Genomic DNA, 15830 nt, shown 5'->3' with positions numbered 1-15830 from the left:
CAGGGTTTTTCTGTGTAGCCCTGGCTATCCTGGAACTCACTCTGTAGACCAGGCTGGCCTCGAACTCAGAAATCTGCCTGCTTCTGCCTCCCAAGTGCTGGGATTAAAGGCATGTGCCACCACTGCCCTGCAGCAGATGGGGGTTATTATTATATTTAAAAGTTACCATTTCCAGAACCTATTCTTCAAGTATTTCTTACCGCTGCTCAACAGTCTCTCCACCTCTACCATTTTGTACAGAATTTACAACCAGGAACTCTATAAAGAATACCAAAAATAAATTAAGTTAAAATTCCTATAGCATAAGTCTTTGTTCTTAAATATCTATAAACACGAAATATTTTCTTCAGTAAACTTAAAGTTTTCATTATTGTAGACATGACACTGCCTCTTACTTTTAGCAATTAAAAATTGCATATTTGCTTTTGTTCTTCACTTTAAAGCCAGGAGTTATAGTTAGTATCGGGAAAATGGCTCAGTGATCCACAACACTTGCTGCTCTTGAGGGGACATGAGGACATGAGTTTTGTTCCCAGCACCCATATTTGGCATCTTGTAACTATTTGTAATGTAACTCTAGCTTAAATAGACTTAAATCTCTTATTTTGATTCGTAGGCTCCAAACACAAAATGGAAGCTACACTAAATATAATTATTAATAAAAAGTAAAATAAATCCTAGATTTAAGTAGACATACTGCAAATAATAAGATTTTTAAAAACTTATCCAGGCATACTTTTGTAGAAAATACAGCAATACAGCATTAGTCAATCCCAGACAGATTTGGTAGTCACAATTTATTGTAAGTGTATCAAATTCAATATTGAATTTTATTTTCCTTAACTTTCACTGTCATTTTATACTGTTACTCTGTTGCTGATAAGTATGTCTAAAGCTACTGCTTCTTTAAGAAAATCTCTTTCAAAATTTGCTTTCCTAGTCTTTATGTTTTACATTTTATCCCTGGACTATTTATCACAATTTTTTAAAAATCAAGTATTTATTTGTGTGTATCTCAACGTGTGTTTGCATGAGATTGTGCATGCGACATGGAGAAGTCATAGCAGTCTGCATGTTCTCTCATCCACTACACATGGCACAGAGGTTGATCTCAGGTCAGAAGCCTTAGCAGCCTTAGGTGCCCTTTAGATACTGAACCATCTCTTAGGTATCTTCACATTTTTCTAATTCATTGTCTCCTTTGTCCTAGATTCAGAGTTTGTCACTTGTCTCCCTATTATAGGAACCATTGTTTAATTCTATGCCCTTAAATTCTACATGTAAGAAAAATCCAGAACTATTCTTATTTCTGCCTAGTGGAAAAACACACCAAGTACTGTGACCCTGATAAAGATTCTCATGATCCTAACCTGGCATTTAATCTCTACCCACTCAGTTTCTTCTACAATATTTCATCCCCCTATGGTATTATTTAATTAGAAATAGATACAGTATGGTGGTTATGCAGTATTTGTCAGGTATTTGTAGAACATGAACATATTTAATCTTCACTAAACTGGTAAGAAATTGAGATAAAGAGCCTCATTTCAGAGATTAAGAACCGAAAAGTAAATTATGTAAGGGACCTGAGGCCCTGTAGTTTATAACATGGACAGAAAAGATATAAACTCCTTACAAGCTGGTTGAATATATTTCTTCACCTCCTTAGATCTGTGCCAGAACTGATCCAGAATCTTATTTATCTATGACCATCTTAATACAAATGCCACTAATATCATATAATGTTTACTTATTGAATCTTGAGTAACAATGAACGGATGGATGAATTAATTGAAAAAATATCATTTTCTCAAGATTGAATAATTTTCTCAGTATTTAAATAAATTTACAAAGACTTTAATTATTTGAGAATTTAATACAAGTATATAATGAATATAATTATATCACCCCCATTTGCTGTTCTAAATACCCTGTATTCCATATGGCAATCTTTCTCTTTTCCTGACTTTGTGTTTTTGTTTTTTGATAACTTAATAATTCCAATAAAGTCTTCCTATATTTTTATACGTATGTCACCATCATTGGAATTATGGGAAACCTACCTGTGGCTACATTCCCAGGAAAACAATAATAATTTTGTTGTCTCAGCAAGTACCACCTACCCATAGCTCCCCAGTAAGGGATGAGTCCAGGGAAGCACCCAGTCCATCTATGTCATGGATTTAGGCTGGGCTTGATTTTGTATAGCGTTTATGCATGCTAACCACAGTTGTTGGGTGTTCATGATGGTGATAGTCAGGTTACATCCAGAAGATATGATATCACCACACTTACTTAGCCTTTAGCTTCTACTTTTTATGTTTCTAGCTGTATATCTCAAGATTCAGTTCAATCACTACTAATAAAGATGTTTTTATAAACAAAGATGAAGCAGCCTAGGCCTGTATTTATACAGAAACATTTGGAAATAATGTTATAACCTGACTATTTAGCAAAATAAAAATAAAAATGTCTAGACCAAGGCTGTTTTCTACCTCATCCAGGGGCTTTGACAAAAATTATGAGATCTGGCCTGATATTTACTCTTTTTCACATATCTCAAATCCAATCTGAAAAGAGCTAGGGACCCCTTATAGTTGTGCCATTATTGCACACATCTTGCCTGGCATATCTATATAAAAGTATGGAGGATCACATGTTTGTTAAGAACATGAGTATCTCTTTCTTCTCAGTAGCCTTCATAGTACTTTAAGGGCATTAGTCAGGAAGGAGAGAATTTTGGATCAATTTACAATAGATTTCTCTATGTCCAAAAGTGTGCAGTATCTACAGTAGTGGGCTCTTATCATGCAGTTTTGTTGGATAATAAAAATAATGAGATTAGCTTCTGGTGTTTCGGGGATCTCTGGGACACCCTGACCAGTAACTTGTAGGAAGGTACTCTATGCCTTATGCTGAGCTTTTACAATTAATAACTAATTTCTTCTGTAATTAACAGTGTTTTCACATTTCAACATCATCAAATGCAACATACCCAAGCAGTGACCTATTCTTCTATAAACTTTGGTTTAGTGGCTGTATCTACTTTGAAATAAATGTTGAACTGCTGCAGATGAGATACAGAATTAAGATATGCTCCACATTCTTCACTGTTCTATATTTTCCTCTTTTAATCCAACCCTCAATGTGATGATCCCTATCCCTACGGCATGGTACTTGTCCAGGGACAGCTAGACACAGTAAGAATACCATACATCATATCCCTTATGGACTCTCTAGCTATGCCCCTACTGATTGTCTCTCAGCATATCTGTGACCATTCAAACACATGTGTGATTATATAAGACAACCAATGCCTTGGAAATCATGCATGAGGGGCACTCAGCAGACAGCAGAGATGCAAGTCCCTGTGTCCTTGTCTCTATCTCCTAGCCAGGAGGGCCCCTTCATTTCTGTGTGTGGTCTGCCCCATGCTGGGATTGCTAAAAGAAACTTAAATACTACAAATTCATAAACATTCTCTTGGAAGTTGTATCACTGACACTGTTTGACAATGCAAGTTAATACTGTTCCCAAACGTCCTGTGAGGGTTATGTGGGTAGAAAACCTCCTGGAGCTCTTTCTTGTGTACTTTTGTTTGCTGAAGTGAGCAGTAACTACCAGCAAAGCTGATAAGAATCTGGAATAGTTTTCTTCAATACATTCACCCACATCAACACCCACATCCACACCCAGACCCCCCCCAACACAAACACACACAGTGAGAAAGAGACAGAAAGAGACAGAGAAACAGAGATAGAGAGAAAGAGACAGAGAGACACACAGAGACAGAGAAACAGAGATAGAGAGAGACAGAAACAGATACAGAAAGACAGACAGAGACAGAGAGATACAGAGAAAGAGACACAGAGACAGAGTTAGCCAACACACATAGTGAGACAGAGAAAGAGAGAGAGACAGAGACAAAGACAGAGAGACACGCAGAGAGACAGAGACGGAAAGATAGAGACAGACACATGGCATGAGAGGGAGAGGGCTGGCACTCCCCTTGTTGGCAGTGTCATTGGGTGAACTAGCAGGGTAGTCCTGGTGGTATCATCGCAGAAGACCTAGGGTCCAGGGCGCTAATCAACTCAGCTGCTACCCAGGCCTAGATCCAGGCCTTTGAGATGGCGCACCCCAACATCTACCCTCTATGAGCGGTTGGTGCCATGAAAGGGCCAGTCCTGCAGATCCAAAGCTGCAGATCTCCATGACCCAGGATACGAACAGGATATCTAAGAGGAGTCCCCATAAGGATGTAGTATTGATAGTGTGGCAGAAGCCAGAGGTCTCTAACCAAACCAATGACTCATTGCAATGAACATTTGCAAGTAGAAATAGTTGGAGACGGGAATATATGCTCTGTGACACATTGTAACACAATACAGTTTCCAGAATAAGATGCCTTATTGTTGTTTTCATTTTTTATTTTCATTTTAGGGGAAGGTTGCAAGAGCAAAGGACAGATATGAAGGGATGGGGAGATGAGTGGGATTGGGGTGCATGATGTAAAGATTCAATAAAAAGTTATAAAAAGAAAAAAATGAAGGCCTTATGAATTTTGCAGGAAGATGGATGGAACTAGAAAATATCATTAGTGAGTTAACCCAGACCCATAAGGATATATGCATGGTATGTACTCACAGATAAGAGGATATTAGCTAAAAAGTACAGAATACTCAAGACACAACCCATAGACCATAAGAAGTTTAACAAGCAGGAAGGCATAAGTGAGGATGCTTCAATCCCACTTAGAAGGAGAAACGGAATAATTACAACAGACAGAGGGAAGGAGGGACCTGTGTGGGACAGGGTAGGGAAAAAAGAGGAACAGGATCAGGTATGGGGTGGAGGGGGGAAACAGGACAAAAACCCAGAGAGCCAGGAGAAAGAATGGAACGTGATTTCTGATACTATCTGTATGTCACATAGTGGCCTTAAACTATGCAACTACCCAATTCCTTATACCCCCAAATCACAAAATGGATCTGTGATTACTCAGGCTTATTAACTTGTAAGCACACTTTTTAAGAAGTGGCAATGGAATTGTTGAACCATAATAATTTTAGTTTTAAGGAATGTTGCTATCATCTCATCATTTCAATTGACTAATGGGTAATTCACATACACAGTGTGACTATGTCATGGGAAGAGGACTGATGTGCCAACCTTTATCATGCTACTCAGAATGATACTTACTTAGAACTAGTGAATATTTTATTTCTGGGTTTTTTCATTTACTTTTCTAGGTTTATTTCAATGACGGTGACTGAACAAAAGGAAAGAGAGAGTGCACAGAAGTAAAAGCTATTCAGCTAGCCTAGACAGTCATCTTTGAATGGCCGCAGCATTCAGTTTATTAAACAAAGGATGAGTTTCTATGGAAACACAATGAAGCATTTTAGTTTTCAAGTTTTCACTTTATACTTTCTTTTTCACTGGTTAACCCCGAGTTTTAAGATGTTTAGATGATGGTCTCATTTAAATTAGTCTTTGGATATTGTACATTCCTAGAAACTGTTCGCTGTTTTATGAAAGGATATTAATTCACAGCCTGCATCTTTTACTTAACTTCTTTCCAGTACTTGTCATGATAACCTTTCTACATACAATTCACATGGAGAAGACAATTAGCTATTAACATGCTGCCCAGGTAAGAAAACCTTCTCGCTTCAATAAAGAAGACTTGATAAAAGGTTTCTGTACATGAGTTAGAGGTTAATCCTGGTCTCAGCTTGAGTTTCACCACTTTATAAACCTTTGATTTTTTTTCTTGTGGAAATCTAGAGGAATCAGAAACCTCAGCAAAAGACAAAGAAAATGAACATATATCTGTGATTGATTTTCAAGGCAGAAGCTGGTTTCTGAAAATACCCACATTTCCTTGTGATTGTTTGGATATACCAGTCAAACCATGAAATTAGTATACAATCCAAAATAAATCAAGGACAGCACTTGCAATAGTCAAATCTGATTACTTCTGGTCCTGACATATTGGAGTTTGATGTTTTCAAGAGAGCTATGTTAGTTCTTAGTAGATTCCGTTTCTTTATTTGTAAAACGCAAGTAGCATGTTTAAAAGGTGGATTTTCAGTTCTAAGCTCCCAGAAGGGTGGGGAGGGACAAGTTTTCGCTACCCTCAGTTTTGAACAGTTTGACATACAAATACTTTATCAAAAATTACAGTCCAGTGTCAGCTCCATCCTTATGAGGGGTAATTATTCCTAAATTTTCTAATGTCCCTTGATGACTCCCATCTATCTACTTTCTGACAAAAATACCCTTTTTTCCTAATCATCATATTTCCCATAAATGAAATATTTTAGCTTTATAATTTTGTTCACATATTTCAGTAAACATTTTTTCTGTCATTATCTAAAGCATTTTAAAATGAAGTAGTATTCTTGCATTTTAATAATGTGCTTTTGTATATTTCTCTTTGGCCATAAAATAACTTTCTTCTTTGAAAATTTCACACTCAATTATACAGATGTTCTCAGGATATTTTTTCAAAAAAACCTGTTTTGCAGTAGTAGGCACTAAATATAGTGTGATTTTAAGTGTGCAAGGTAAGTTCCCTACAACAGGTTTCTACTTGATATCTTTAATATTATTATCATCATGAAGGTAATTATTGATATATAAGACACAATATTATTAAGTTGCTGAAACTAGCCTGAAATTCATTCTACTGAGTAGCCTATGAAAACTGGCAAGAATTCAAGTTGTCATCTTCCACAGTATGTCTCCTAAATAACTGGGATCATAGAATTGTACCATCCTGACAGCCTTATTTAATTGACCTTTAGTTCATTTGAATATGTCAATGTGTTCCTACCTATAACTAATATATTTTGTTTTTATTCCTGCAAAGCCTGCTATCAAAGTATTAATAGGATAAGACAATATAAGTACCTCTCTCTTTGTGGTCTCAGTAGAAGTACTCATTTAGGTATCACAACTCTGGTCCCCATAAGAAGATAACGAAGCCATCTGCCAAGGCTGGAATTCTCACGAGGAAGCTTTTCTACACTATCTGATGATAACTTGTTCCTCCAAAGTGAGTTACAGAATAATTTCTAAGGCCGTATAGATCATTCACCACATATCCTGCTTCCAATGGGACAGCCAGATATTTGATAACTGTTAATAGTCATCACATAATAGGGTCTATATTGAGAAGACAGTGATATATCATTAGTGGTATTAAGTAGTAGCAAAGCTTGGTTTCACACATTAAGAACAGCATTTATCCCTGTCTAAGGAATGGTAAAAGGAAACTGAATATATGACCCACACATCCCTCCCTTCATCCCTCCCTCCCTCTGTCCATCCATCCATCCATCCATCCATCCATCCATCTATCCATCCATCCATGTGAAGGACAACATCGCATCAAATTAAATAGTTGTTATATTTATATGGCAAGCTCTAGATAGATTTGAGATGTGTTTTTCAAAATACTGGCATAGTGGAGAAAAGAGAATTTTGTGAATGACTTCTATGAAGTGGATGTTGAAACTGCTCATTCTCTGAAATCAAAATCATTGAGAAAGAAGTAGATGGGGTAGAGAAGGGAGTTCAGATAGGGATGGACTTCCTACCATAGTAAGGAACTGAAGTTTTGGAATTATAAGGTTAGATTCAGCATGCTACGAAACTTACATTGGCATTTAGAGATGTACAGGAAACACAGTAAAGATTAGGGACTGAGTCAGTTTGATAACATCAAATGGATTGAGTAGCCTGTAAAAATTAGAATGTATGTCTCTAATCGCTGGAGCCTATATGCCTGAGTCAGGTCACTGACTCGATGAGGGACCCCTTAGTTTCAGGTTTCCATCCTTGTCTGTTCTCATATGTTGTAAGAAGAGAAAGAATTTTCCCTATGTTTCCTTTTGCAGGATATAATTTTGATTTACTAGGGCACTTCTTTCATGACATGACTATATCCTATTAACTGTGTCCTAACTATGACATTGAAAGTTAGAATTTTGATATAGAAATTGTGGGGCTCAATCTGTTCGGACTCTATCAGGGACTTAAGAAAAGTAAGAGGAAAAAATGATTTGGGAACCAAGAAGATAAGTGTTTACTATGGCTGAAACAAAGGCTAAATAATTAATTCAGGATCCACTGCCTATTAATAAAGACATTTTCATTATGTTTAATTACTACAAATTATTTTCAAGCTCCAACATTCTTTGCTAAAAGACCTCTTAGAGTTACTGAAAGGAATGAAAAAAAAATACTGTCCTGGAAATTAGTTTCTCATAGTACTGTCAGCTTGCTTCCCCTTAAGATAAAATTCCAAATTGGGACACTTTAGCAGCATTGAACCCTAAGGAAATACAACCTGCATTGCCACCTTCAGAAGTTGTAAATGCTGCAAAACAGTTTGAAAAAACAGAACAATTCAAACACAAATTATTTGTCCCTCTGGAGATTTACTTGCGATCGAAACAGCCATTTGTTCTGTAGTGACATGTACAGGTCTGGTATGTCTCTCTGAATTCTCCTTCAAGCTTTTATTTAAGCAATTGCAATTTCAGTTTCTGACTTTCCTGGAGATTAATGAAGGCCTGGGAGGGGAAGCTCTCTGGCCCATTAACTCCAGCCAGTCATTAATTTCCATGAGAAGACCTTCATGCTGTTAGTATTACTCACACAAACAAAATCAAAGGAATGAATAGAAAGGCTGTGGATTTTATCAGTTTTATAGGGAAAATGAAACTCAATTCATCTGTGAGGAGAAATGAAAAATGAAATTCTTGCATATAAGCTAATAACTTGTATATTCTGACTCTTGGCAATGTAATCTGTATTTTGTTGAAAGAGTTAAGCAGCCAGTAGAAGAGCGTGTATCTACAGACATGTTTTTTCAACAGATGTGTCATTTTCATGGAAATTTGGTTTACTTTATTGAGTTTAAATTTTCAACCTAATTTGTATAAGATGCTTTCCTAGTTTAACAGAAAAAAAAATATATGTTCTATTATGTTCAGACATTGGTTTAAATTCTTCAGAGACTGTAACCATTTACTTATGTACAATACACATCAAGGTAATCTATAAAGCATTATAGTAAGTGGTGTTCCTAGTGCTTCAGTAGATTCTAATCTTTGCCACAAGGAAGAAAAGATAATAAAGCAGCTGAGGGTTTGCTTTTACAGAAGATTCAGGATTGGTTCCCAGCATTCACACAGTGGCCCTCTATCATGCATAACTCTCTTTTGACCTCTTTAGGTACCTGACATACATTTGGTATGTATACATACATGCTATAAAAGCCCATAAAACAATTACATTTAATTAAAAATGTTTTTTCCCAATACTCCTAGGAGGGAGCACATATTGCTCAGTTCAGCCTTGTGGTCAGATAGCTTAAACAACAGAGAAAGAGTACTCTTTGACAATAATAGAGGCTGAAAGTTTAAAGAACAGTGCACTAGCGGATACACTATTGTATAAGAAATTCTTTTTGGTTTGCATATGGTCACCCTGAAACGTCACCTGGCAATGAAACCAGAAGGAAGAAGTAAAATCTCAATTATTGTTATAAAGGCATTAATCACTGTCCCTAGAGGCACTACCAACCTGGACTTATTATGCTCAAAGACATCATCTCTTAATTCATTAAACTGGGGTTACAATTTCAGCCTGAGTTAGTAGGGAACAACTACTTCTAATTGGCTATGATGGCACAAAGCACATGAGAAAAATTAACGATAACATAATTTTTGAGTTGAAACCTTTAAATATTCTCAAAGGCTTTCAGCCACTAATATTTCAACATTAATTGCAAAAAAATTCGCCAACTAAAAAAGGATATAGTAATCTCTACATATACAGATGTCAATAAATAATTCTCATTTTCAGAATATACTAAATTATTTATTCCATATGCAGCATCCACTTATTCCATTTACACACTAAAATTACCTTTATAAAAAGTGATAGTACTAAATAGTATGTATGCTATATGATAATGCAAAATAATTTATTATATAAAATGAGATGTCTTAATATAAAACAAGATGGCATGCATGATAAGTTTATCTATATCTATCTTTATCTCTATCTCTATCTCTATCTCTGTATCTATCTCTCTATCTCTATCTCTCTATCTCTATCTCTATATCTCTATCTATATATAGATATAGATATATGGATATATGGATATATGGATATATATGCATAAGTACATGTTAACATATTTTTGTTATGTCTATACATCATACATGTGGTAGAACCCCTTCACACACATACACACACACACACATACACACATGCATATAATTAGAGAGAGATAGAGAGAGGGAGAGAGAGAGAGAGGGAGAAAGAGAGAGACAGAGAGAGACAGAGAGAGAGAGAGATAGTAACATTTGGAATAGACCAGGGAGATGGGTGCATGGGTTAGGGTTACACCTGCCAAGGTTGAGTTGTCTCATCTTGGAACACATATAAAAAGCAAGAAGAGGGACACTCATTTTCAGTCCCAGAGCTCATACAGTGAAACAGGAATCAGAGACAAGAGAATTACTCAGAGTCCTGATCCTCCTAATCTAGGACATGCTAAATGGATGAAACAAGGGAAATCGTGCATTTAAAAGTTAGATTTCCACATGGGTACCATAGGACTATCAGGCCTACACACACACACAAACACACACATACACACACACACACACACACACCAAACAAATCAATAATCAATTAAAAACAAATGAATACACTAAACAATAAGTTAATGTCCTGACCTAGAGATGTCTGTCATCTTTTGTTTTCTCATTTTCAGAATGTAATATACTTTCATATTTTGTTTAGTAACACATTTATATATTTATTGAAATATTTTTAATTGGAAATATATTTAATACATATCCAAATCACTGTTCTTTTGCCGTGAAGAAATACCACGAGTAAAATAATACTTTTCAATGAAAGTAATCAGTTGGGGGCTCCCTTGTTGTTGCAGAACCTTACTCTGTTATCATCATGGTGATGAGCTTGGCAGTACACAGGCAAACAGTGCTGGAGAAATATCTGAGGATTCTACCTGCTGATCCACAGGCTGGGTTTAGGGCAGAGACTGAAATGGACTAGCATGGGTATTTGAAATCTCAAAGCTCACCCCTAGTGACACACTTTCTTCAACAGAACCTCTCCTACAAGGCCATATCTGGTAATCAACCCTTCTAAAAAGTGACACTCCCTGATGAATACGCATCAAAATTTATGAGTCTTGGAGGGGCGGGTGCCATTCTTAATCAAACCATTCACCATAATCCCTTAAATCTGAAATTTGTTTTAGTTGCTGAGTATTTCCTCCTATAGATGAGGAATCTTTTGCTAGTTTCCTACTAAAGTATATTTGTCGCCCTTAGTTTGGGGCACAAATCATGTTGCTGTTGGAAAACACTGAGCAAACATTTCCAGAAGGAGAGACATAATTGTGTCAGAGACAGTGCCGTCAGCTGCCTGTGTGGGAAGCTTTGGAGTGACCTTTAGTAAGGCTACTATGAATGTTTGTATGCAGTCTTTCCAGGCTGTGCATTTTCCAATCAGTTAGGATGCTATTGCTAGATCAGGCCTGACTACATTTAGATTAGTGAGAAATTGGCACACTGTCTTCCAAGATCAATGCACTATTTTACACTCCCAGCAACAATGCCTATGTCCCGGTTGCTCCAAGTCAACTTTGACATAACAGAAGATCTTTCTTTTAAATATTGTCCACTCTAATAGGTTGGGAATGACAGAGCCAATGACATAATACCAAGCTTCATGCCATTTCTTAGAAACTGGAGATGAAGTCTTAATGGAGAAGATGTAACATTCTTTTCACCAAAGGTGAAAGGTTGAATTCTACAGAGTTCTGGGCTCATAGACCTTGTTAAACCAATAATATCATTTAAAATTACTTCATACTATGTAATTGCCTTTTTACAACTTACAATTTCTTTTCTAAGTCTATATATAACACACTAATTCCTTTTCTGCTTGTTTTCTCCCTATAAGGTTCCAATGTAACCAACCAACCAAACAAACAAAACGCTTGTATACAAAATGTGTATGTCATCCTATTGTTAACCTATGTGATGTGCATTTTACTTTTATACACAAAACTTTAGTAGACAGAGGTGAATTTACTCTGGTGCTTCTTTTATTTTAGCATTCATTTCACTAATGAAAAAAAATGGTGGACATTGAACATATTGAACATCAAACCTAGTTGTTTTACAGCCGTATAACATTACTCTTTAATTGTTTCTTTAATTACTTATTTGTGTGTTATTTGTGTGTATGTGTTCACATATGTATATGTGTATATATTACAATTCTCACAATAAGCTGCCTTGGCCACTAGATCTAAATATATCTTCCTGGTCAAGCAACCCCAGTCCAGGGATTATAAGCATGAGCTACTAAACTGACTTCCTTTCTCTCTCTCTCTCTCTCTCTCTCTCTCTCTCTCTCTTTCCATAAGTATGTGTGTGTATGCACATGTGTGTATGTGTACAGTTGCGTATGCATATGTATATATACATAGGCATTTAACTCATGTCTTAAAGGAAGACAAACACTTTGCTATCTGAGTGGTCTTCCCAAACATATTTTGCCCAATTTTATTTTATGTCATTTCATTTTTATTAACTTTGATAAAGAAATTATTTATTATGTATTTTCCTCTTTTTAAATTTATTTATTTAAAACTTCAGATTTTATTCCCCTTTGGTCTACACGCCGACTGTTCCATACCCCATACCTCATTCCCCACCTCCCTATCTCCATAAGGTTGTCCCATCCACCCTCTCACCCCCTGACCCCACCAGACCTCTAAACTCCCTGGGGCCTCGAGTCTCTTGAACTTTTAGGTTCATCATCTCTGCCTAAACCCAGACCAGGCAATCTTTTGCTGTATATGTTTTGGGGATGGCATATCAGATGTGTATGCTGCCTGGTTGTTGGTCCAGTATCTGAGAGATCTCCGTGGTCCAGGTTAATTGAGACTGCTGGCCCTCCTACAGGGTCACCCTTCTCCTCAGCTTCTTCCAGCTTTCCCTAATTCAATCACAGGGGTCAACAGCTTTGTTTCATTGGTGAGTGCATCTGACTCTTTCAGCTGCTTGTTGAGTGTTTTGGAGGGCAATCATGATAGGTCCCTTTTTGTGAAGACTCCATAGCTTTAGAAATAGTGTCAGGCCTTGTGGCCTCCTCTTGAGCTTGGTCCCACTTTGGGCCTGTCCCTGGACCTTCTTTTCTTCAGGCTCTTCTCCATTTCCATCTCTGCAGTTCTTTCAGACAGGAAAATTATGGGCCAGAGTTTTGACTGTGACCCATAACCTCACTTGATGCCCTGTCTTTCTGCTGGAGGTGGGCTCTATAAATTCTCTCTCCCCAATGCAGGGCATTTCATCTAAGGTCCCTGCCTTTGTGTCCTGAGAGTCTCTTACCTCCTTGATTGTATTTAATCAAAATTAACATCATAACATTTTCATTTCTATGAGTTAAATTCACTTGGTTACTCAAATACAGAATGCGCATTTTAAATGTCATTGTTTTATTCTACATATTTTAGGGGAAGACGTGAGAATTTATGAGATATAAATGATTCTTTTGTTAATTATGCCAATATTTTTTATTATATCATTGCTAAACAGGTTCAAAGAAAATCTTTTATAAAAAATAATAGTATTCCTTCATTTTCTTTTTTTTTTATTCGATATAATTTATTTACATTTCAAATGATTTCCCCTTTTCTAGCCCCCCCACTCCCCGAAAGTCCCGTAAGCCCACTTCTCTTCCACTGTCCTCCCATCCACCCCTTCCCACTTCCCCGTTCTGGTTTTGCTGAATACTGTTTCACTGAGTCTTTCCAGAACAAGGGGCCACTCCTCCTTTCTTCTTGTACCTCATTTGATGTGTGGATTATGTTTTGGGTATTCCAGTTTTCTAGGTTAATATCCACTTATTAGTGAGTGCATACCATGATTCACCTTTTGAGTCTGGGTTACCTCACTGAGTATGATATTCTCTAGCTCCATCCATTTGCCTAAGAATTTCATGAATTCATTGTTTGTAATGGCTGAATAGTACTCCATTGTGTAGATATACCACATTTTTTGCATCCACTCTTCTGTTGAGGGATACCTGGGTTCTTTCCAGCATCTGGCAATTATAAATAGGGCTGCGATGAACATAGTAGAACATGTATCCTTATTACATGGTGGGGAGTCTTCTGGGTATATGCCCAGGAGTGGTATAGCAGGATCTTCTGGAAGTGAGGTGCCCAGTTTTCGGAGGAACCGCCAGACTGATTTCCAGAGTGGTTGTACCAATTTGCAACCCCACCAGCAGTGGAGGAGTGTTCCTCTTTCTCCACACCCTCTCCAACACCTGCTGTCTCCTGAATTTTTAATCTTAGCCATTCTGACTGGTGTAAGATGAAATCTTAGGGTTGTTTTGATTTGCATTTCCCTAATGACTAATGAAGTTGAGCATTTTTTAAGATGCTTCTCCGCCATCCGAAGTTCTTCAGGTGAGAATTCTTTGTTTAACTCTGTACCCCATTTTTTAATAGGGTTGTTTGGTTTTCTGGAGTCTAACTTCTTGAGTTCTTTATATATATTGATATTAGCCCTCTATCTGATGTAGGATTGGTGAAGATCTTTTCCCAATTTGTTGGTTGCCGCGATTTGTCCTCTTGATGGTGTCCTTTGCCTTACAGAAACTTTGTAATTTTATGAGGTCCCATTTGTCAATTCTTGCTCTTAGAGCATACGCTATTGGTGTGCTGTTCAGAAACTTTCTCCCTGTACCGATGTCCTCAAGGGTCTTCCCCAGTTTCTTTTCTATTAGCTTCAGAGTGTCTGGCTTTATGTGGAGGTCCTTGATTCATTTGGATTTGAGCTTAGTACAAGGAGACAAGGATGGATCAATTCGCATTCTTCTGTATGCTGACCTCCAGTTGAACCAGCACCATTTGTTGAAAAGGCTATCTTTTTTCCATTGGATGTTTTCAGCCTCTTTGTCGAGGATCAAGTGGCCATAGGTGTGTGGGTTCATTTCTGGATCTTCAATCCTGTTCCATTGATCCTCCTGTCTGTCACTGTACCAATACCATGCAGTTTTTAACACTATTGCTCTGTAGTATTGTTTGAGGTCAGGGATACTGATTCCCCCAGATTTCCTTTTGTTGCTGAGAATAGTTTTAGCTATCCTGGGTTTTTTGTTGTTCCAGATGAATTTGATAATTGCTCTTTCTAACTCTGTGAAGAATTGAGTTGGGATTTTGATGGGTATTGCATTGAATCTGTATAGTGCTTTAGGCAGAATGGCCATTTTAACTATATTGATTCTACCGATCCATGAGCATGGGAGCTTTTCCCATTTTTTGAGGTCTTCTTCCATTTCCTTCTTCAGAGTCTTGAAGTTCTTGTCATACAGATCTTTCACATGTTTGGTAAGAGTCACCCCAAGATACTTTATACTGTTTGAGGCTATTGTGAAGGGGGTCATTTCCCTAATTTCTTTCTCAGCCTGCTTATCCTTTGAGTATAGGAAGGCCACTGATTTGCTTGAGTTGATTTTATAACCTGCCACTTTGCTGAAGTTGTTTATCAGCTGTAGGAGCTCTCTAGTGGAGTTCTTTGGGTCACTTAGGTAGACGATCATGTCGTCTGCAAATAATGATAGTTTGACTTCTTCCTTTCCAATTTGTATCCCTTTGACCTCCTTATGTTGTCGAATTGCCCGAGCTAGTACCTCAAGTACAATATTAAAAAGATAAGGAGAAAGGGGGCAGCCTTGTCTGGTCCCTGATT

Source organism: Apodemus sylvaticus, chromosome 6 (genome assembly GCF_947179515.1).
Source record: "Apodemus sylvaticus chromosome 6, mApoSyl1.1, whole genome shotgun sequence".
Taxonomy (NCBI): domain Eukaryota; kingdom Metazoa; phylum Chordata; class Mammalia; order Rodentia; family Muridae; genus Apodemus; species Apodemus sylvaticus.
Note: the sequence above shows the minus strand (reverse complement) of the source record.